Source organism: Podarcis filfolensis (genome assembly GCF_964270895.1).
Source record: "Podarcis filfolensis genome assembly, chromosome: 3".
NCBI lineage: Eukaryota > Metazoa > Chordata > Lepidosauria > Squamata > Lacertidae > Podarcis > Podarcis filfolensis.
Genome location: NC_139606.1, coordinates 14,187,007 through 14,208,935, shown reverse-complemented (window position 1 = coordinate 14,208,935; position 21,929 = coordinate 14,187,007). Strand labels below are relative to the sequence as shown.

The window sequence follows — 21,929 nt, the reverse complement described above, 5'->3', positions numbered from 1 at the left end:
GAATCGCAAGTGGGCACTCGGATCATGCTCTCAGGCTTCTCATATGTGTCTGGTTGGCATGATAACCACACAGCCCCCGCTGCACATGAGAATCCCTTGGATCTATCATAAATTATTATTATTGAGTTTATATACTGCCCTATACCTGGAGGCCTCAGGGCGGTTCACAGAAAATATCACAACATATATAATCAGAATAAAAACAACAACCCAATGACACCCCCCCCCCCGAAAAGAGCCACATTTTAAAAGGGTATAGGATGTCAAACAGATCAACCAAAGGCCTGGTTAAAAAGGAATGTTTTTGCCTGGCGCCTAAAGATGTATAATGAAGGCACCAGACAAACTTCCCTGAGGAGAGCATTCTTCAGATGGGGAGCCACTGCAGAGAAGGCCCGTTCTTGTGTTGCCACCCTCCGGATCTCTCAAGGAGGAGGCACATGAAGAAAGGCCTCAGAAAATGATCTCAGGGTCCAGGTAGGTTCATATGGAAAGAGGTGGTCCTTAAGGTATAGTGGTCCTGAGCTGTTTAAGGCTTTATAGGTCAAAACCAGCATTTTGAATTGGCCCCCTGGAAACTAATTGGCAGCCAGCGCAGTCGGACCAGGATCGGTGTAATATGCTCAAACCGTCTTTGTTTGAGCAACCTGGCCACTGAATTCTGCACTAGCTGAAGCTTCCTTGACACAGTAATAAAAATGTGACCTCCATGCTCAGAGACAATATAGTACTTTTCACATGTGCAGAGATATGTATAAGCCATGGTCCCCAACCACATGCCCAAGCCTATGTGTAAAGAGTTTGGATGCATGATGCAGACATAGAAATGAGCACCGATGCATTGGGGATGGGTGAGATTTGCTGCTGTATTCCTGAACCCTCCAGAACCCCTTTCCTGGATTAAGCAGGTGAAGGGAGCAGTGCCAAGTAAAATTCAACCTTTCAAAAATTCCTGTTCACAGTGGTTAAAGTATGATTCAAGTTTATGCAACATTCTTAAACGGGTGAGGGGACCTCACAGTACTGCTGATTCTCTCTCTCTCTCTCTCTTTCTTTTTGTTGTTTATATGGCTTGGGCAGGAGGAAACATATTTTTGTGAAATATATGTAGGGTGGGCCCTTCCCTGGAAAGAAAAATTCCCAGTGGTCTGACTTCAAGGCTAATAAAAAATGCTTTATTGTTTCTTTTGTTGATCCTACTAACCAGACAGCAAGCCTCTTGGGCATAGTTAGGCCAACAAATTCAAGCTTGTGTATCCAGTGTCTCATACTGCTTTGGTTAAAAATCAGGTTCCCGGTGAAGAAAAAACAGCTCTTGGGTTCCTTGTGATTCCTCATTTGCCTTCTATCCAAGTTTGTGATGCAGACAGTTCTGCAATGGAAGTGATTCTTTAGCAGAGTCTAGATTTAGACTTTAATCCTATACACTTTTACCGGGGAATAAATAAGTCCTGTTGAAAGTTTTGGAAAAAGATGAGTAGAGAAAGAGAAGTTTGGAGGAGAAATCTAAATATATATAAAATTACATCCATAATAACAAATAAAACAATCCCCTCCACCAAAAAAGCAGGAGAGGAATCTGAATGAAGCAGTGCTTTGGACACATCCATATTTCTGCAGCAGACACTGTAAAATCTGCCCTGGGTGGAGCAGACAGAGAGGTCATAAGTGTCAGAATAATTACATCTGAAAGGAAGCAGGAACAATGAGCATAGAGCAGGCATAACAACCACAGGCTTGATACTCTTTAGCATTACAGAATGCTTGGCATTTGTCAAGAAGCTGTCTCTGCGCTGCTGAAATATCACTGTGACAGCACTGATACAAGTGAAATGTGTTCATGAAACAATTGGGAAGCTTGCTTGCCTTAGATTTGACATCTTTGCAACTAAAGTTCATATAATACATGAGCGGGATTAATAATAATAATAATAATAATAATAATAATAATAATAATAATAATAATTTATTTATACCCCGCCCATCTGGCTGGGTTTCCCCAGCCACTCTGGGGGGCTTCCAACTGAATATTAAAAACAATACAGTATCAGACATTAAAAACTTCTCTAAACAGGGCCGCCTTCAGTTGTCTTTTAAAAGTAAAATAGTTCTTTATTGCCTTGACATCTGCTGGGAGGGCGTTCCACAGGGCAGGTGCCACTACCGAGAAGGCCCTCTGCCTGGTTCCCTGTAACCTCACTTCTTGCAGCGAGGGAACTGCCAGAAGGCCCTCGGCGCTGGACCTCAGTGTCCGGGCTGAACGATGGGGGTGGAGACACTCCTTCAGGTATACAGGACCAATCACAGTGAGTGCTGTGATGACAGAGACCTGTAACTCATAATGGCTGCCTCCCACATTGTTTTTGCTGCATACGCAGCACCAAAGGGACCTCACCGGGGTGCAAGGCTGGGCAGTGTGTATAGAGGTCCTGGGCAGCCCAGATGACAAGACCCAACTCTTGGCCTTGATGATGTGGTCCAAAGGAAAGCAGAGGAAGACATTTGGCACCAGCTTGGCTGCAAGAGTTGCCAGAAGGAGGCATACAAGGTGCTGTCTGACTGTCTTAGGGACCCTACTCTGGATTTGTTTGCAGAGTTTAGTCCTTAGCTCTTTCTTCTCCCAAAGACGTCCTGCAAGGCATCAGTGAAGTATTCTCCCTCTATAGCACATGCAGAAACCACCTTACTGAGTGTTGGACACACCATTAGTCTCGTCCGCTCAATCTGCCAGAGCCTGTCTTCACCTGCAGCGGAAGTCCCTAACTCAGCAAAGGTTTGAGACCCTTCAGCTACCCATATCTGGTTTAGCCGGTGAGTTGAAGTCGTTTCCCATGGTTGTGACTGCTGTCACATGCTGACAGCTTCTAGTAGCCACAGGTGAGAGCTGAGTGCAGGATGGGGACCAAAGGTGGACAAACTAATCCAGAATAAGCACAACATGTCCCCCACAAGAGGTACTACCCCACCCCATACACCCCATAAATCCCCACCATTGATATATGATATAATATGTGGAACCTTGTAAGAAACTAATGTCCCCTCCTAAGCCAAAGAAAAATATTTTGGGCATCCTCAAGTAGAAAAAGATCCCTCAACTTTTTCTTTTTCCCAACCAGTTTTTGACTGATATTGTTGCAATTTTGTATGTTGTATGCAACCTTTATGTGTTTTTATGAAAAGTGTGGCCTATAACTATTTAAATAAATAAGGAATGCAGGCACCCTTAAATGCCTGGAAGGATTGAGGGTAGCCTGTTTGAAGTGGTGTCAAGGGATACCTACCATATGGGGACCGTTATTGCTCATGCTTACTCTATGGCTATGGGACGCGGGTGGCACTGTGGTCTAAACCACTGAGCCTCTTGGGCTTGCTGACTGGAAGGTCAGCGGTTCGAATCCTCGCAACGGCGTCAGCTCCCATTGCTCTGTCCCAGCTCCTGCCAACCTAGCAGTTTGAAAGCATGAAGTGCAAGTAGATAAATAGGTACCTCTGCGGCGGGAAGGTAAACAGTGTTTCTGTGTGCTCTGGCTTCTATCACAGTGTTCCGTTACGCCAGAAGCGTTTTAGTCATGCTGGTCACATGACCTGGAAAGCTGTCTGTGGACAAACGCTGGCTCCCTCAGTCTAAAGTGAGATGAGCACCACACCCCATAGTTGCCTTTGACTGGACTTAACTGTCCTTCGCCTTTACCTTTTACCTTAGCCCGTCATCTACCTGTAAAAGATCCCTTCTTATGGGCCATTTGCCATGAATGAAGCCGACTGCGTGCCACTGTAAACCTCCTCAGTGAGAAGAGAGTAACCGCACACAAAAGGGTAGGTTCAGGTGAGATGATCCATTTGCACTAGGAAAAAGGAAAGAAAACTCCCATTATAAAGAGGGAGGTCACATGTGCCAGTTCTTAGGTTGAACAGGTGCTATGCTCACTCTGACTTTGTCTAAATAAAACAGCAACCAGTTGGGTAGTATATTTTAGACAAACAGCTTTGTTGTATCCTATTAATCAGCCCATTTTGCCCGATGCACAAAGTGGTCACCCTGTGACGAGCAGCTAAAGGTGACTCACACGTCTCTTTTCATAGATAACTCTTGAGGGCAGGATTGACATGGTCCGTGAAAATTAGTTCAGAAACTTTCATAACAAAAGGAAGATCTAATCTTTGCAACCAAGGGGACTATATTTGGCGCATGGGAAGCAAACGGGAGTTTTGGAATTGCCCTTTCCATTTCAGCAGGACATTCACCAGGTGTGGCATTACTGAACAGGGAAATAGAGAATTTTCCTAACCTAGTATCTCCAGACTGCAGCGATAGCAGTTGAATAGGCATAGACCCATATGCTTAACAGGACAAATAACCAGGACTTTATATGAGCCAGCTTGCTCTGTGCAACCTATATGGGGAGCAGATGGCCTTTGTTGTGGGCCCCAACTCTGGCTCAGAGGTTTCTCCAATTAGGTGGTCTGTGGTGTGTGTTAGCTCTTTCTACATATTACTTGTTTGGGATACTTGTTTAGGATGTTGAAGTTGCAAGTACACTTCCTGAGTGCAAACCTCAGGTTATTAACATGCCCTCAGACTCCCACAGTTTCCTTGTTTGAAAATGTCTCTCCTTGTAGAAATATAATGTTTACCAGTTCTTCTTTCAGGCTCACTTTTCCTCTCCCAAGAGGATGTTGCTTATGCATCCTCTAAGAGGAAGTTAAAAGGAAAAATTAACCTGTCAGAGAGGAATGATAAAGCTTCTATCTTTTTTTAATCAGTTTCTTTTTTTGAAAGGCAGAGACTGGTGTGCTTTCCCGCCTCTTCATCAGCTCAGCAATCACTTCCATCATGCCCATAGCAGCAGCAGCATTCAAGGTGCCTCTTTGCCACTGAAAAGGGGAAACAGAGACTCAAGCTGTGCCTCTGTGTGTTTAATATTCTTGCCTTGTGTTGATGTTGTTTAGTCATTTAGTCGTGTCCGACTCTTTGTGACCCCATGGACCAGAGCACACAAGGCACTCCTGTCTTCCATGGCCTCCCACAGTTTGGTCAAACTCATGTTAGTAGCTTCAAGAACACTGTCCAACCATCTCATCCTCTGTCGCCCCCGTCTTCTTGTACCCTCAATCTTTCCCAACATCAGGGTCTTTTCCAGGGAGCCTTCTCTTCTCACGAGGTGGCAAAAGTATTGGAGCCTAAGCTTCGGGATCTTTTAATTTCATGACTGCTGTCACCATCTGCAGTGATCATGGAGTCTTGCCTTGTAGCACATGGGTAAAAAGGTAAAGGTAAAGGACCCCTGGATGGTTAAGTCCAGTCAGAGGTGACTATGAGGTTGCGGCGCTCATCTCACTTCTCAGACTGAGGGAATCGGTGTTTATCCACAGACAGCTTTCTGGGTCATGTGGCCAGCATAACTCAACCGCTTCTGGCCATGACGGAAACCAGGGGATTCAAACTGCCAACCTTCTGATCGGCAAACCCAAGAAGCTTTGTGGTTTAGATCACAGTGCCACCTGTATCCCTGGCTAGGGGACTGGCTAGGGAAAAGGAGCAAAGCAGTTAGCTTATTACATTTTTTAAAATTAAAAAATTCCTTTGCCAAGGACATCACAGGGGCACACATGGTCTCCTCCCCCCCCCCCCGTGTTGATTTTTGACACATGGTTGCCAATTTCATTTCCATCAAAGTGTCTCCGTGGCACTCAGTTAGATCTGAGCCAAAATGAGGGCCCTCTTACAATGGAGATGCTCACCCCTGTGTGAACGGGTCCCTCTTCTTGCAATGAGGACAGGGGAGAAACTGTGCACATACGCCCTCCCCATCTGTAGCCAATGAGCACTTTGCCAAGAGTGGGAAGAAGGCCTTACACTATTATGGGCCTGTGGAAGCAGTTTGGTGCAGGGATACCAAAGGGGGGGGATGCCCAAAAACTCCAGTTTGGCCAGTTCTGGTGCTTTATTAAAGAAAGGTGTAAACTTACAACACAGCCTGCAAAGACCCACTGCTGTTACAGATGCAGGGTGAACACCGCAGCAGTGAGAGGTTGTCATGACTTGTTTGCAAAGTGCTAATACGTTAAGTTGGACCATAAAGAAAGCTGATCGCCGAAGAATTGATGCTTTTGAATTATGGTGCTGGAGGAGACTCTTGAGAGTCCCATGGACTGTAAGAAGATCAAACCTATCCATTCTTAAGGAAATCCGCCCTGAGTTCTCACTGGGAGGACAGATCCTGAAGCTGAGGCTCCAACACTTTGGCCACCTCATGAGAAGAGAAGACTCCCTGGAAAAGACCCTGATGTTGGGAAAGATTGAGGGCACAAGGAGAAGGGGACGACAGAGGATGAGATGGTTGGACAGTGTTCTCGAAGCTACCAGCATGAGTTTGACCAAACTGCGGGAGGCAGTGGAAGACAGAAGTGCCTGGCGTGCTCTGGTCTATGGGGTCATGAAGAGTCGGACACGACTAAATGACTAAACAACAACAACAATACGTTAAGTGTGACATACAAAGGACAGCATATGCCAGTTTGGACAGAACCTCCCATCAATCCCTCTGACGAGTGTGGGCATAGGTGGCAACTACCCAAGGTTTACAGAGAGTTCCCCTCTCTGGGCCATGAGCCCAGCACCCTAGGGCCCACAGATAAGCACAGCACCAAAGCAAGCCAATTAGCATATACCAAAGCAAATGAATATAAAAACAGTGACAGACCTTGGGCATCCCCTGTGGTGCCCCTGATGCTCCACACCCAGTGTGACCAAGCCAGTTGCAACTCTCCTAAATCTGCCTTGGGTATAAACACATGTGAGCTCATCCTTGCAGCAACTCCCATTGAGTCTTGGGGTTATCCTGACTACCAAGACGACATTTGCATGCCTTCTGGAACAGCCTCACCTTTGCTTCATATCCTTGAAAGCAGCATTTAGCCTGTAAAAGGGTGGGCAGAGAGGGAGAAGGCAATAAGCAATATACAGGCCCTGCCTCCATCATAAGGCAGGTATGTCACAAAACCTACACTACTGATGCTTGTTTTTATCCTCTGAATTCTGTGCAAATCTAAGGCCATAGAGCCCCAGCAGTGGGTTGACCTCAGGCTGCTCCTACAGGCTAGTTTGCAATTCAGCACAAGCCAGCATCACAGGCTAATCGAGGATGTTACCAGAGGCCAGCCAAAAACCAAACCAAGGACTAGGTGGTCAGTGCCAACATCTACATTCCAATGTCAAGAATCGTCATCGTGTTGCTGTCTTGTTTGCTCCGAGTGTGCCCACATCCGCTGGCTCTCGAGCCAAAGCAACTGGAGGCCATTAAGTTTTATCCTGATTACCAGTCAGAAAGGGATTCCTGTAACTCTTTCTCCCCCAAACCACGGTCGCTTTTGCTGTTTTGAAAAACAAAAAGTTATTACATTAAGCCATGAAGTCCTGTAACTCGCTCAAAAACGGGGGAAATGACACATAGTTTCACCACCTAGTAGCTTAGCGGTTCAGCCTCCAGAATCAGGTAACACTAAGCAAATAATAATAATAATTACAAAACATCATAGAAATATGAGCCTAATGTATAAGGTTCTCTACTCCCCACTATCATATACCCAGCCCATACTAACAGAAATATGTTTTTTAACCAAAAGGTAAGCTGCTTTTTATTCAACCAGCTTCTGTTAGCAAGAGATTTCAATCATAGGCACTTACAAACTCAGGTAACATAGACTCTAAAGGAGTCACTTACTTTTGAAAGTATAACAATTTTCCAACATTCAACTTTTTTGCCCTGCTGCAAATATTCTCCATCATTTTTCTGTTGCAGTCATTCCTGACTTCCACCCCCCAATGCCCTGGAATGACATGAGATCTTGGGCAAAATTTCAAAATGGGCCAAATTGTGAAATGGTGGCTAGGAGACCAACACAGCTAGCTGCTGGTGTCACTTGTAGCAGCAAAAACTACATAAAAATTAGGAGAAGACAACAAAGCTGACCCCACAGGGTGTTTTTTCCCCAGCTGGAACTCACTTCTTAGGGGCGTTTTGGCACTTATTTGGTGTGGTATGTTCTGACAGCTCTTTAGGAATGTGAAGGTTGGGCAGCCGTGTCGCCTAAAAAAAGCTCAACAACCTGGATGGGTGCTCAGCAAGTTCCACCACCTCTTTTCTAGAAAAAAAAAGCCCTGGTTGATCCCTCTGGGGAATTTCAGTGAGATAATCTCCTTCCTACATGCATACACACACTTCTCTGCTCACAAGATGTTGAAGAATTTTGAGGAATCATTTGGGCATAGCTCTAGCCCTATCTTGGTCCTGAAAAAAACATATTTCACGTAAGAAGTTGGTCCATATACTTGGGCCTACATCAACAGTAAATGAGTTTATCTCGTGCAATGGTGGATTATGAAGATCAGAAATGAGGCCATAGATCAGATATAAGGTTACTGTGACTTTTCAGATATTGTTGGAGTACAAATTCCATCTTCCTTGACTACTGGCCCTTTTGGTTGGGGCTGATAGGAGTCCAACAATTTCCTGAGGGCCACAAGTTCTCCATCTCTGCCCAAGATTATGTTCTAGCTTATCCCTTCCAACAATATCTTTATCAATAAGGGAGTCCCTAGCATGCAGCCCCCTCCCCCATTACTCAGCAACATTGGAAGTCTGTGGTGTGTTGGGAAGGTTCCGCACCAAGTTCTCGCTCCCATGCTAGGACCACCATTTCTGAGAAATGGAACAAATCTGATGTTGAAAGGGCCCCTTTGCTCTCAGATTTCCTACTGGTCATTGCTCCTGCCCACAAGGGGAGGTGCAAAGGATTTCAGTAGTTCCATCATTTACAGAGTGGACTCTGTCATTGTACAACTCTAAAGGAAGACATCTTTCTTTCAGTTGGCTTTTAAATCGGGGATAGCTTATACTCCCTTCAGTTTGAGAACACTTTGTGTGGGGCATCCAGAATGAAGGAAAACAGTGACAAAAAAAAAAAAAATCACATGCAGAACATCTGGTCCAATACATCTCTTGCTAATAGTATAGAGTCACAAACGCTATACACATCTGAGAGGGCTCACAGCTGTCCAAGAATCCCATTACTTTCCCAGAACTGGCATAAAAGGAGGAACAAACTATGACTGGTATAACTTAAGAGTTATAGAATGTGATTAGGCAAACCTTCAGAAATATGAAACTGCTTTCTGGACTCTGGAGCAAGCCTTTTGATGAGGCCCTCCAAGGCGAGGACCACCTTTGGCCTACTAGAATTTGGAGAAATAAAATACTGCTCTTATTAATGTCCAAGGAAGAAGCCAAACACAGGAACTGAAGGCAGGAAACCCAGTATTTGTTTTACATGACAAGTATATCAGAGCTATAAAGCACTTAAAAAAAATATCAGGGTGTCAAGCAGTATTTATGTACAAGACTCTATTCCATAGGAAGATGGGTTATTGGCATAAAGCCCAACATGTTGTGTGTACAGGGCCAGATTTGCTGTGGTATAAAAAGGAGGGAGAGGGAAATTGAAGGTCTTGCTCACAGCATCTTTTGATGCTTGCTTTTTTGCCCTGGTTTTCTTTCTTTAGTTCAAATGGTGTAACTCAAAAACTAGCAACACCAACAGGAATTGATCCAATTAATCAAGGATGTCACCTCACCTACTTGGTGTTTGGAATGTGCTTTGTCACGTAACACTCACAGGTTAAGAAAGCCCAAATCTCTCTATTTAAACTCTCACTTCCTTCAATGTTCCTTTTAGCTTTAAACTTTTGTCCTCCAGAAAAAAGCTATTCCTGGAAAGTGTGCTCCTTGTGCATAAACTTTTCCATATGGTCCCATTTGAAGCATGATGAGTTGCACTACTTGAAAAGTTAATGGAAAGTTTCCGATGTGAAAGAGCATGTCACCTACCATGTTTTTACAGGACTTTCCATGCCAGTCATTGACTTTATGAAGCAAAATCAGATGTTCACTAAACCGATCTTAGCACCATTCCATTTATCCTCTTTAGTGTTGCAAAACTGTTTTGCTATTTAATCCTTAAATAATGTTGTCTTAATACCTCTGCATCTAGCACTTTTTTTATAATGACAGTAAGAAATCTGGCTTCTAGTTCCTGCACTTGGCACCTTTGAGGAAACTTTGGCTGTATATTTACAATGTATATTTATTAGTAGTGAAGTTTACTGGCAAGTTTTATTGTACCTGGCTTGTCTTCTGTATTCTAGCAATTGATTGACATTATTATCAACTTATAGTGTGTCATGTTTTAGTGACTGATTCTGCCAATCTTGCAGTGGATCTGTACCAAGATTGTTTAATCTGTATTTAACCGATTTAGACTACAATTGTAACCCTCTTTACCTATGAGTTAGGATGGGCAAATTGGTGGAGACTGTCATAGCTTTAAGAAATGTGGTTTATTCACCTGTTTACACCTTCAATCTGCATGGATGGAGCCCAGATCTTACAGCATGGTCATTTCAAGAAGGGTTTGTGCAGCCCTGGAGTCAAAGGCATCTCTCCCAGCCAGCCTGCCCAAGATGGATCTCTGTCTTCTCCCTCTTCTTCTTCTTCAAAGCATACCTTGCTCTAAAGTCTCTCTTTTCCTGGCTACTTAAACACCCCCCATCACCATGGCATCCTTTGTCTGTCCAGGCCCAAAAATTCCTCACCAACGCCTTATGTGAGACTGTCCTTAGACATCTGTTTTGAACACACGGCTTGATGGTCCTCTCTACCGCTCTGTTATATTGCATATATGAACTTTGATTGGCTTACGCCTATAATTTGAATGATATCATTATTCTATTATATATTTTCTACTAACTATTAGCCTACGTGATGTGTTTGTTCCTGTGTTGTGAGCATTTGGGGCAGATGTATGTGGGAAAGGAGCATACAAATTGAAATAGCATATGGTAAAATAAAAGAATAAATTGTAGCTGATAACTTTCAAAATTTTGCTATATTTGGATGCCCACTTTTCTTTAAAAAAGCAAAACAAACAAACCTGGCTGTCTTTCGATGGAAGAGCCCCTTCATTTACAAAGTTGTCACTTGCAATCTTTTTTTCTTTAAAGCCAAACACTTGGAAGGAATTCCTAGATAAGGTAGGTATGGACCAAAATAGTCATTGACAGCCCCACAATTCACTCGTTTCCTAACATAGCTGGCTGTGCACTGTATTTTAGCCTAAACAATAAGGTCATTGTTTGGACAAGAAAACATGCCCAGTTTATTTAAAGGTTAGCAGGACTCGAAAGCTATAGGCACTAGCCAGGCTTTGGCATGTTCGGTTTTTTGTCATCGCAGGTAAAATGTTCTCAAAATGTCCACAGCTATGTGCAATTGATAGAAATATCATCAGAATCCTACCGCACGTATTCTCAACCATGAACAAGGCATGGGTTGCTAGCATTTGCACGCACACATGCAAATTGTTGCCAGTGGTCTAGTTCTGACTGTAAGCAGGATGTTGACTTGGTTTGTACATTTTCCCCACTAAGGTCAAGTCTAAAAATACTCCAGAATAACTTCTTTTTGCACTTCATGAACTGTTTGGCATCCAAGGAGTCTGAGTCTCGCTATAGAAGACATTTCCACGTATTATGGAAAACTTAACAAGGGCCTTTAAATCTGGAGGGCACCTGTATTCTTCTCTCCTCCATAAATATTTCCAAAGATATATGCACCTGAATCAAAACAGGATTGAATTAGAACACATTTGGGGAGGGGAGGGAATGTCTTATAACAAATCATGTTCCTGAAGGTAAGAACAAAATTATTTTCTCTATCACGAGATGAAGGCTCTAGTACAACTGTAAAAAAGAAAAAGGTAAAGGCCCCTGGATGGTTAAGGCCAGTCAAAGACGACTATGGGGTTGTGGTGCTCATCTCACTTTCAGGCCAAGGAAGTCAGCGTTTGTCCACGGACAGCTTTCTGGGTCATGTGGCCAGCATGACTAAACCGCTTCTGGCGCAATGGGACACTGTGACGGAAGTCAGAGCGCATGGAAATGCTGTTTACCTTCCCGCTGCAGCAGTACCTATTTATTTACTTGCACTGGTGTGCTTTCAAATGGCTAGGTTGGCAGGAGCTGGGACAGAGCAATGGGAGCTCACCCCGTTGCGGGGATTTGAACCGCCAATCTTCTGATTTGGAAGCCCAAGAGGCTCAGTGGTTTAGACCACAGCGCCACCCACATCCCTACTCATTATCTGGAATGGAGCATGACCTCGTAGTCCTCTGCATGCGCTGTTCACATGCAGAGCACTTGCATCAGGAGTTGAACCATGAAACTAGCCCTGTCCCATTCCTGATATTCTCACTCAGTGCCTTTCTATTTGGCACCTGATGATTCCGTGTCTCCATGCTGAAACCACAAAGAACATATCAAAAGCATCCTAGCTCTCAGGAGAGGCTGTGCAAGCCCTTGATCAGTGCCTGGACTAACTGGTGGGCTGGATGAGGGCCAAGAAGTTTGGCTTGAATCTTGGCGAGACAAGAAGCACTGTGGGCGAGTGGTTTCTGGGTCTGGGTGAGGTTACATTCCCTATAAAGGAGCAAGTTAGTGGTCTGGGGTACTCCAGCACTGTCACTGGAAGCTCAGATAGCTTCAGTGGCTCAGGTGTCCTTTTAATAGCCTTGGCTGGTGAGACAGCTATGGTCATTGTGTGGTGAGGCCCCACTACCACCCTGTTCCCTAAGGTACAAATAACCAGACAACACACAGCTTTTTGGGATTTTGGGATCAAAGAACTTTATTGGTTACAGGTGTGAAAGGTTTGGCCATAGGCATTAAGGTAAGCAACGGCACATGTTACTCCCGCCTGTCTGCCAGATGTGTTTCTAAGCCAGCGGTGGGGGGACGCCCTATGACCTACGTCAAATCGGGGCATCCCCCAAGCTGTCCCCGTTGGAGGAGTGGTATGGTCATAGCCCCCGTCACACAGGAGTCACTCCTCCTGGATCCTTTTAACAGGATACCCTTACCCATGGAGGGGCAGGCGGGGGCTACAACCACCCCTGTAACCAAGACTAGGCTAACCCAATGCCTCAGAAAGTTGTGACTATTGCTATGAGGTAGGAGAAAACCCAAATGGCGGTGCCATTTTGCCAGATGGGAAAAATTCCTGACCGGCTCTTGAATCCGGCAACCAGCATTGTCCATAACAAGGTCGTACCACTGGTAAAGAACCCTAATCTGAGGGATGGTGGGCGGGAGAACTGGTGCAGCGAGAGAGAGGCTGAAAGGCCCAGCTGGCCAGGTATTTATCCTTCCCCTGGGTGCGGTGCCAAGCACCGCTATTGTGGACTGGTACCGCCCCCAGGTGATGCCCCCTGAATGCCTGCTACCATTGGCCAATTTGGCAGTTAGGAGTACTATCCGGCTGACAATAGGTTGGTTCATAGGGGAGACGCAGTGCCCGCCCCCAAAGCCACACCCCCCGGAGGGTAAACAGACTTCCTTGGCCAGAAGAGGTTACACATAGCTGTCCATCCAGTGGTTGTATGGCTTGATTACTGTCATAGGCTTTATGTGGTGCTACCCTTTTCTGACCTGGAAGCTTCAGCTGGTATAGAATGTAAGCAGCCCAGCTACTTGTGGGACAACTTTCTGACAGCAAATAACACCTACACTGGCCAGCCTAGGATCCAGGTTTGGGACGGGGGTGGCACTGTGGTCTAAACCACTGAGCCTCTTGGGCTTGCCAGTCGGAATGTTGGCAGTTCGAATCCCTGCAATGGAGTGAGCTCCCGTTGCTCTGTTCCAGCTCCTGCCAACCTAGCAGTTGGAAAGCACACCAGTGCAAGTAAATAAATAGGTATCACTGTGGCAGGAAGGTAAATGGCATTTTTGTGTGCTCTGGCTTCCATCAGGGTGTTCCATTTACCAGAAGCAGTTTAGTCATGCTGGCCACATGACCCAGAAAGTTGTCTGTGGACAAACGCCGGCTCCATCAGCCTGAAAGCGAGATGAGCACCTCAACTCCATAGTCGCCTTTGACTGGACTTAATCGTCCAGGGGTCCTTTACCTTTTTTTTTTTTAACCAAGATTTGGTACCAGTTTACAAAGCCCTAAACAACCTGGGTCCAGGGTTCCTTAAAGACTGCCTCACTCCCTATAGGCCTGCTAGATAGCAGATATCACCAGGGGCAGAACTTCTGGAGCTGCCTCATGACCCAGAAATCAAATTCCTGTATACTCAGAAGAGAACATTCAACACAGTAGCCGCTTGCACTATGGATTTTGGCATGTCATGAACACATTTTTATTTTAGCAAGCATTTGTTGAATATTAATCTTATCTGATCGCCTTTAAGACCCTACTGTTTTACTTGGGATATATGCTGTTCTGAAATTGTTTCTGTTCTAAATCATTTAGCGATCTGTGCACGTAATCGATTCATAAATATTTAAAATAGATAAATAAAACAGAATCAGTTTAATGGCTGCTGCCAAGAGAGCAGAGATGGCTCAAGAGATATTGACTAATTCTCCCGAATTAAAGGATATAAATAAAAGACACTTTTGTACTCACACCATCTTTTGAAGATGCCACACAAAAATGAACACTTCCAGATTTTTAAAATCACGTAACTAGCAAAGAAGACATCTGGAAGACTCATCGGCTACATGTAACTAATTCTTTTTAATGGTCTCAACTGGATAGCTTCTTCTATTTTAAATTAGATTTACTCTTAAGAAATAAAATGCTGTGTTCATTTTTAACAGCACTGCTGCATCTTGCCTAATGACAGTGATCTTTCCCTCATTTTTAAAGAATGTTAATGTTGCATTTGCTGAGTGCATGGTTAGGAGCCTGGAGCACGGTGCGCTCTTTTCTCTCCCTTCTTGTCCTCTCAAAGAAGATTTCACTTTGCCTTTGATTCCTATGTTATGAAACCCCACTTCCCTCCCAGAGCTACAATTCCCAGAGTTCCATGAGAAGAGGGATTGGCTGTTAAGCCGCTCTGGGAATTGTAGCTCTGGGAGGGGAAGAAGGGTCTCCTAACGACTCTCAGCACCCCTAACAAACTACACCTCCCAGGGAAGCCATGACTATTTAAAATGGTATGAAGGTGCTTAAAATATATGGTGTGAATGAGGCCTATAATAGCACTCAGGGCCGTCTTTACCCGGGGCGCTGAATTCTGGGGGGCGCCAGGTGCCCGCTGCTGAAAACGCCTAAGCTCTTAACTATCTACCTGTTATGAAATAATAAATCATTTTGATCAAGCTGACATTCAAAGCCGGCCGCCGCTGCCGCCTCCACCCTGGCCGCTTTCTCCTCCCTGGAGTCCCACCCTGAATGGAGAGGCATTGCTCTCTCGCCTGCTATTGGTGCAGCTGCTGCATCCCTCTTCTTCTCCTTCTTCCTCCTGGGGAGCTTTTAAAAGCACCCTGATGTGAAGCTGCATGCCTTTGCAGAGCTCGGGCACCTGGTTTTTGAGGGGCGAAGGCAGCGAGACTCGGAAGAGCAGGACACTGCCGCCGCCGCTATGGCCTCACCTGCAACCGCAGAGAAGTATATCTTGGGTGTAGACGTGGGTAGCACTAAATTTGGGGGCACTGGGTGGATCTTTGCACCCCGGCGGCGCATATGGTAAAGACGGCCCTGATTGCACTACATGAATTGGCTGGTGTGCGATAATAGTAGTAATAATAATTGTATTATTTATACCTCACCCACCTGGCTGGGTTGCCCCAACTACTCTGGACGGCTTCCAACACATATAAAAACATATATAGTGAAAATAGTGGCAGTCTAGAAGCACCCTTTGTCATTTTTAGCTGCTTGCCACAAAAGCAGCGAAAGATTTCTCCCAGAGAATCACAAGTACTGCAAATAAGCATTGCAAAGGTTCAAAGTTTCAAATCAGCAGAAGAAATCGGATCTCCCTGTTGCACGTAGAAATGTCTTAAGAAGTTGCAAGAAAATTCATAAAAATTGTAATAAAGCAACACTGCTAGGGGACACTATTAAGGGGCATAAGATGTCCATGCAAAGTTGGTTTCATATAGGTTTGTTCATTTTAGATCTTAATACCTATTACTACTTCAATAATAAACTAATTGCAAGAAAATGTTAATGATTGGCTTTTTAAAGGAGGGAATAAGAGTGCTGATTACTAACTGTAATATCAGTGGAAAAGAAGAATTAAACATGAATAAAGTTTGAAGACGTTGCTTTTATTAAGCTGAGTATTGTTCACTGTTGGCCATCGCTGCACAATCAATAAATCCCTGCGACAGTTGCATTGCCTACCTAGAATCATAGAATTGTAGAGTTGGAAGGGACCTTGAGAATTATGTAGTTCAACCTGCTACAACGAAGGAATCTCAACTAGGTCATACATGGCAGATAGCCATTCAACCTCTGCTAAATAAAACCTTCAAGGAAAGAGAGTCCACCACCTCTCGAGGTAGTCTATTCCACTGTCACACAGCATTTACTGTCAGAAGGTTCTTCCTGAAGTTTTGTTGGAATCACCTTTCTTGTAACTTGGATCCATTGGTTTGGGTCCTATCCTCAGCAGCGGTTGGAATCCCACAACATCATCGGGAGAGTCACAAAATCCTTTATAGGAGCTTTACACTGTATGGAGACCTTGATCGGAGTTAGGTAGGTATATGGGTGCAGAGACATCACCTTGCCAACAAAGGTCCGTATAGTTAGAGCTATGGTTTTCCAAGTAGTGATGTATGGAAGTGAGAGCTGGACCATAAAGAAGGCTGATTGCCAAAGAATTGATGCTTTTGAATTATGGTGCTGGAGGAGACTCTTGAGAGTCCCATGGACTGCAAGAAGATCAAACCGATCCATTCTGAAGGAAATCAGCCCTGAGTGCCCACTGGAAGGACAGATCATGAAGCTGAGGCTCCAATACTTTGGCCACCTCATGAGAAGAGAAGACTCCCTGGAAAAGACCCTGAAGTTGGGAAAGATGAAGGGCACAAGGAGAAGGGGATGACAGAGGACAAGATGGTTGGATAGTGTTCTCGAAGCTAAGAACATGAGTTTGACCAAACTGCGGGAGGCAGTGGAAGACAGGAGTGCCTGGCATGCACTGGTCCATGGGGTCACAAAGAGTCAGACACGACTAAACGACTAAACAACAACAACAAATGGGTGCTTAAAAACACAACAGTTCACTTCCGTTCCAGTGAATAGGGCTGAAGTCATTTATTGGGTTAGGAATGAAGAAGGGAGCCTGGACTTTTGTTTGCCCAGTAAGGCACAGAGATCCCTCTGCCCGATCAACTTGCCCATTTAGAAGAATAAAAAAAGGGCTGCTAACAAAGCCACATCAGATGTTTGAGCAGGATTACACACACTTGCATTTAACCAATAGACCATAATTATAAAGGCAAGTTCACCTGATTAGTATCAACTTTATATCTTGTTTTCAAACCAAAGCCAAATATAATTAATAGGTATAAAAAAGTGGGAAGGAAACCACCATCACTTTGCCTACAGTGGTTTTCTTTTAATGGGAGCAGATGGAAAATCTTAAGGCATGAGCTTCATTTATATATAAATAAAACAAATCAGGACTAGTGAGCCAGTTGTAATTAAACTATGAAGTTAGCAATCATGTAGGGATACTGCTCCCTCCCAACACCCAGCCCTACAGGGCTCCTGTGTCTGTCAGGGCAGAATTCAGCAAGGGAAAACTTATTCATCAATTGTGGGGAAACCTTCTGATGTGTGATTGTTAGGGGCCTATTGGTCTCCCCAAAGAAGGTGCTGCTGGAGAAATCTTGGAATTGCTCTTTACATTTAAGACAGATGCAAGTATCTGAGCATAGTAGTGACTACAGTTGACTGAAAGAACCTCTGATTGCTGATCATAGCATAGTTGCAGATCATCTGTTCTGCATAAACAAGCTCACAGGTTCAATTCCTAGCATCTCCAAGTATGGCTAGGAGACACCTTAGCCTGAAATCCTGCAGAGTCACTGCCAATTAGTGTAGACAATACAGTGGTACCTCAGGTTACATACGCTTCAGGTTACAGACTCCGCTAACTCAGAAATAGTACCTCGGGTTAAGAACTTTGCTTCAGGATGAGAACAGAAATCGTGCTCTGGTGGCACGGCGGCTGCGGGAGGCCCCATTAGCTAAAGTGGTGCTTCAGGTTAAGAACAGTTTCAGGTTAAGAATGGACCTCCAGAATGAATTAAGTACTTAACCCGAGGTACCACTGTACTGGGCAAGATAGGCTAATGGTCTGATTGGTATATGGCAGCTTCTTATATCCTATACTTGTGGCTACTCTTATTGCAGACACAAGAATGTTGCTGAAGCTCAGGACGTCTTATGCATCAAAGACTGGAAGATTATGAAGAAGGGGATTACTGATCCATAGAGACCCTGGGAACCCTTTGTCGTTATGGCTCCTCTGGTTCCTGTTTTCTTTTCAAGTTAGCACATTCATTGCCTTCCATTGTTTCATGGTCCCCAGTAAATGCAAAAAGTTTTCCATTTACCCCTCAGTTACAGATTAGTAACAATGGCCTGGTAAAATTCTACAGAGCAACCTTCCCCAACCTGGTGTCCTCCAGATGCTATTGGATTCCAACTCCCATCAACCTCAACTATGCCCCTACCTGGATAGGGATAGCCTAACTACTGTTGTCTATGCTCTGGAAACCTCAGGGTTAGATTACTGCAATGCTGTCTCTGAAGATGGTTCGAAAACTTCAGCTAGTGCAAAATTCAGCAGCCAGGTTGCTCACTGGAGCAATACGGTTTGAGCACATTATAGGGATAGGCTCTGGACATTCATTGCACCCAGGGATGGATCAGAGCAGAGCATAAATCACATAGTTTCTGCTATCCCAACTCTAAGTGTGCTTGAACAGATGTGTAGCCTCCCTAACGGCTCATTTTGGACATAACACTAAACCATGGTTTAGTGCAGCCTTCATTCACTACTGTAGTGTCCTCCAGATATTTTAGTCTACATCTGGGAGTTGTCATTCAAAACATCTGGAGGGCATCAGGCTGACAAAGGCTGCTTTAGTGTTTTGTGGCCCAATCTTACCTGACCTTTAAGCAAGGAAAGAAGAGCACTTCGTGATCTTAAATAGCTGCAACCCATTTGTTTCGCCTTGCTGGGTCCTATCAACACGTGTGCTTATATCTCACAAAGTATATTTCAATAGATCACATGGCCTAATTAGAAGTGGAAGCAACATGTGCCATTTGCATATCTTCAACAAAGTGACTATTAACATGCAAGGTTTCGTACAAGGTTTATTTTTGCAACTTAGATAACACACACACACACACACACACACACCAGCTCATTTTTGTGTGTATGACCCCTTTGTCTAGGTTATGTGTAAACAAAAGCTAGGAAAAAACAAAAACTAAATAACCATGTGATTTTAAAAGGCAATAAGAAAATATTGTGATCTAAAATAAAAGTAACTTTTAAAAAAGAGGGTGCCAAAGCAGGGCCATGTAAGGAACGGTCTTTTTCCCATTTGGGAAAAAGGTTCCCACTGGAAACTGTTTAGAGTGCAATAATGAGTCACTGCCTAAGGAATCTTATCCCTGCATTATATAAATCATTGTTCATTCTGGAAAATAACACCACCGGCACATGGCATACAAATGTATTTATCGAAAACATGCCAAAACAATTTGTATAATTAGATTCAATTCAGTGAGAAATTTTGCCATTGAATTTGATAGACTTTAATACTTGTGGCTTCCTCTCCCTCCGATCATTAATTGGCTGAGAAATTCCTGCAATGGCAACAAATTAAACTCCAGACAGCTAATTCTCATTGATTATTAGCAGCTGTTGAGCTGTTTTTTCTTTCTTTTAAAAACTTAACATTTGTGTGACACATAGTGGTCAGCTTTAGTGTCAAGAATGAAAGAAACACTGGATCTTCATTACAAGTTTCGAAGAAGTGTTCAACATCCTATGCACATCACCCTTTTAGTCCTTCTTTTGAGCAAATGAACTTTTAAATCCCTCCAATATGCTGACTCCAACCCTCCCTCCCCTTACTCGCATTCACGTGAATTCCATTCTGTACAAGATCAGCTGTAATGTTCATTCCTCAGTTCTTATGCTGTGTGCCTTAGACATGGCCACTAGGAGAGAGTTCCTGCACAATGGTCATCAAGAGGCAGATGTGCCTGTTTCATGCATCTGGACCAATGGGAGAGTGGCTCTGGTGCATGAATTTAAGATGGAACTCTACCTCTCCAGCTCAATTTGACTGAGTGCAACACAACCCTCTTTCCCTGATTTCAGTATAGGGCCACATAAGTTCTTTTGAATTATGGTGCTGGAGGAGACTCTTGAGAGTCCCGTGGAATGCAAAAAGATCAAACCTATCCATTCTTAAGGAAATCAGCCCTGAGTGCTCACTGGAAGGACAGGTCCCGAAGCTGAGACTCCAACACTTTGGCCACCTCATGAGAAGAGAAGACTCCCTGGAAAAGACCCTGATGTTGTGAAAGATGGAGGGCACAAGGAGAAGGGGACAACAAAGGACGAAATGGTTGGATAGTGTTCTCGAAGCTGACCAAACTGCGGGAGGCAGTGGAAGACAGGAGTGCCTGGCGTGCTCTGGTCCATGGGGTCACGAAGAGTCAGACTAAACAACAACAAGGTTCTCCCACACACACCAAACTGCATAAACCATATGGATGAAGGCTCTTTCACCTCTACCATTGGTCTTCAATAGGTGAATATGGATGCACTATGAGGTTGCAACTTAATCTAATATGGGTGGCGCCAATAGCACCATGCCAACATATGATTTAAAAATTAAGAAATGCATGCTTTGGTTAAGAGTTCTGGGTGTGAAAATACTGACTGATCTATGCCGTACGGTGTACTTGTAGTAGTGACCCTTCACTGGTATTTGTTGCCTCAGTACACAGTCAACCAGATTACAACTGGCAGCAATGGTAAGGGTTAAGACAAGAAAAGGTTGTAGGGTTACTAACTGTTTGTGAGTAACATGAGCTGACATTTGGAGGGTGAAGAGGACCATCTGTACAGCAGGACCCCTTATGGCAGGGATGAGTAACCTGTAGTTCTCCATATATTACTGGCCTACAACTCCCAACATTCATGACTGTTGGCCATGGTGACTGGGGCTGGTGGAGGTTGGAGCCCACCATAACCTGGAGGACCACAGGTCTCCATCCTTTCTTCAGAGAAATCCCTAGATCATAAACCAAAGCTAATAGGGTTGGGATTGGGGTGTGACTGGGCAGGCCTCCTGTAACACTTCCTTGGATGTGTGATGGTGAAGCAACTGGGATCATTTGCAGGAACTCCTATGCCTGGGCTTAGAGCCAAGGTGGGGCTCAAACTATTTGGAGCCAAGACAGTGTTTCCAATACAATTCAGATGGCCGATCCTAGAGAACCAGAGGCCATAAAACAAACACTCTTTGTGACCCTTTCCAGCAATCCCTCGAAAAACACCAAAAGAGAAGACTCCTTCAAATGTGTGTAGTTTTTGTGAAACGGGGGCTCACCAAGTTACTCACTCCTATACAATAATGCCATGGGTTCCATCTTTGGGGTTTGGGGCTAATTATGTCAAGCCATACAACTTTTGCCACTCTGTATGCTTTCTTTCTCTGTTTGGCACTTATGCTCTCAAGCACAGTAAACTTAACTAAGTCAACATGATTATAATTTTGATTTAAATATGGTAAATCTCTAGGAAATGTTGTGCAGACACTTGTGCTGTGCAGTGATACAAGCAAATCCTGTCATTGTTCCAAGCTCGGTGGGAAAACTGCATTTCATACTTAATTTAAAATCAGGTTGAGAACAATAATCAAAAGCATCAAGATTAGTTTCCACGGAATAAAGCAATATATCTTCTTGTATCATAATCATAATTGTGTTCTCATGAAGCATTTATTATTCTGAAAACCACTATGACATTTATTTACT

At 44.2% G+C, this 21,929-nt stretch overlaps 1 long non-coding RNA gene across 1 annotated transcript; it reads right to left on the bottom strand.

Annotated features, from left to right (window-relative positions):
- Nucleotides 1-1,153: 1,153 nt before the first annotated feature.
- On the bottom strand, nt 1,154-7,596 carry LOC310759604. Its single transcript, XR_014546456.1, has 3 exons — nt 6,705-7,596; nt 3,692-3,845; nt 1,154-1,372 (listed from the first exon to the last, which is right to left on the bottom strand). It is a non-coding gene; the product is annotated as an uncharacterized lncRNA (long non-coding RNA).
- Nucleotides 7,597-21,929: the final 14,333 nt, after the last annotated feature.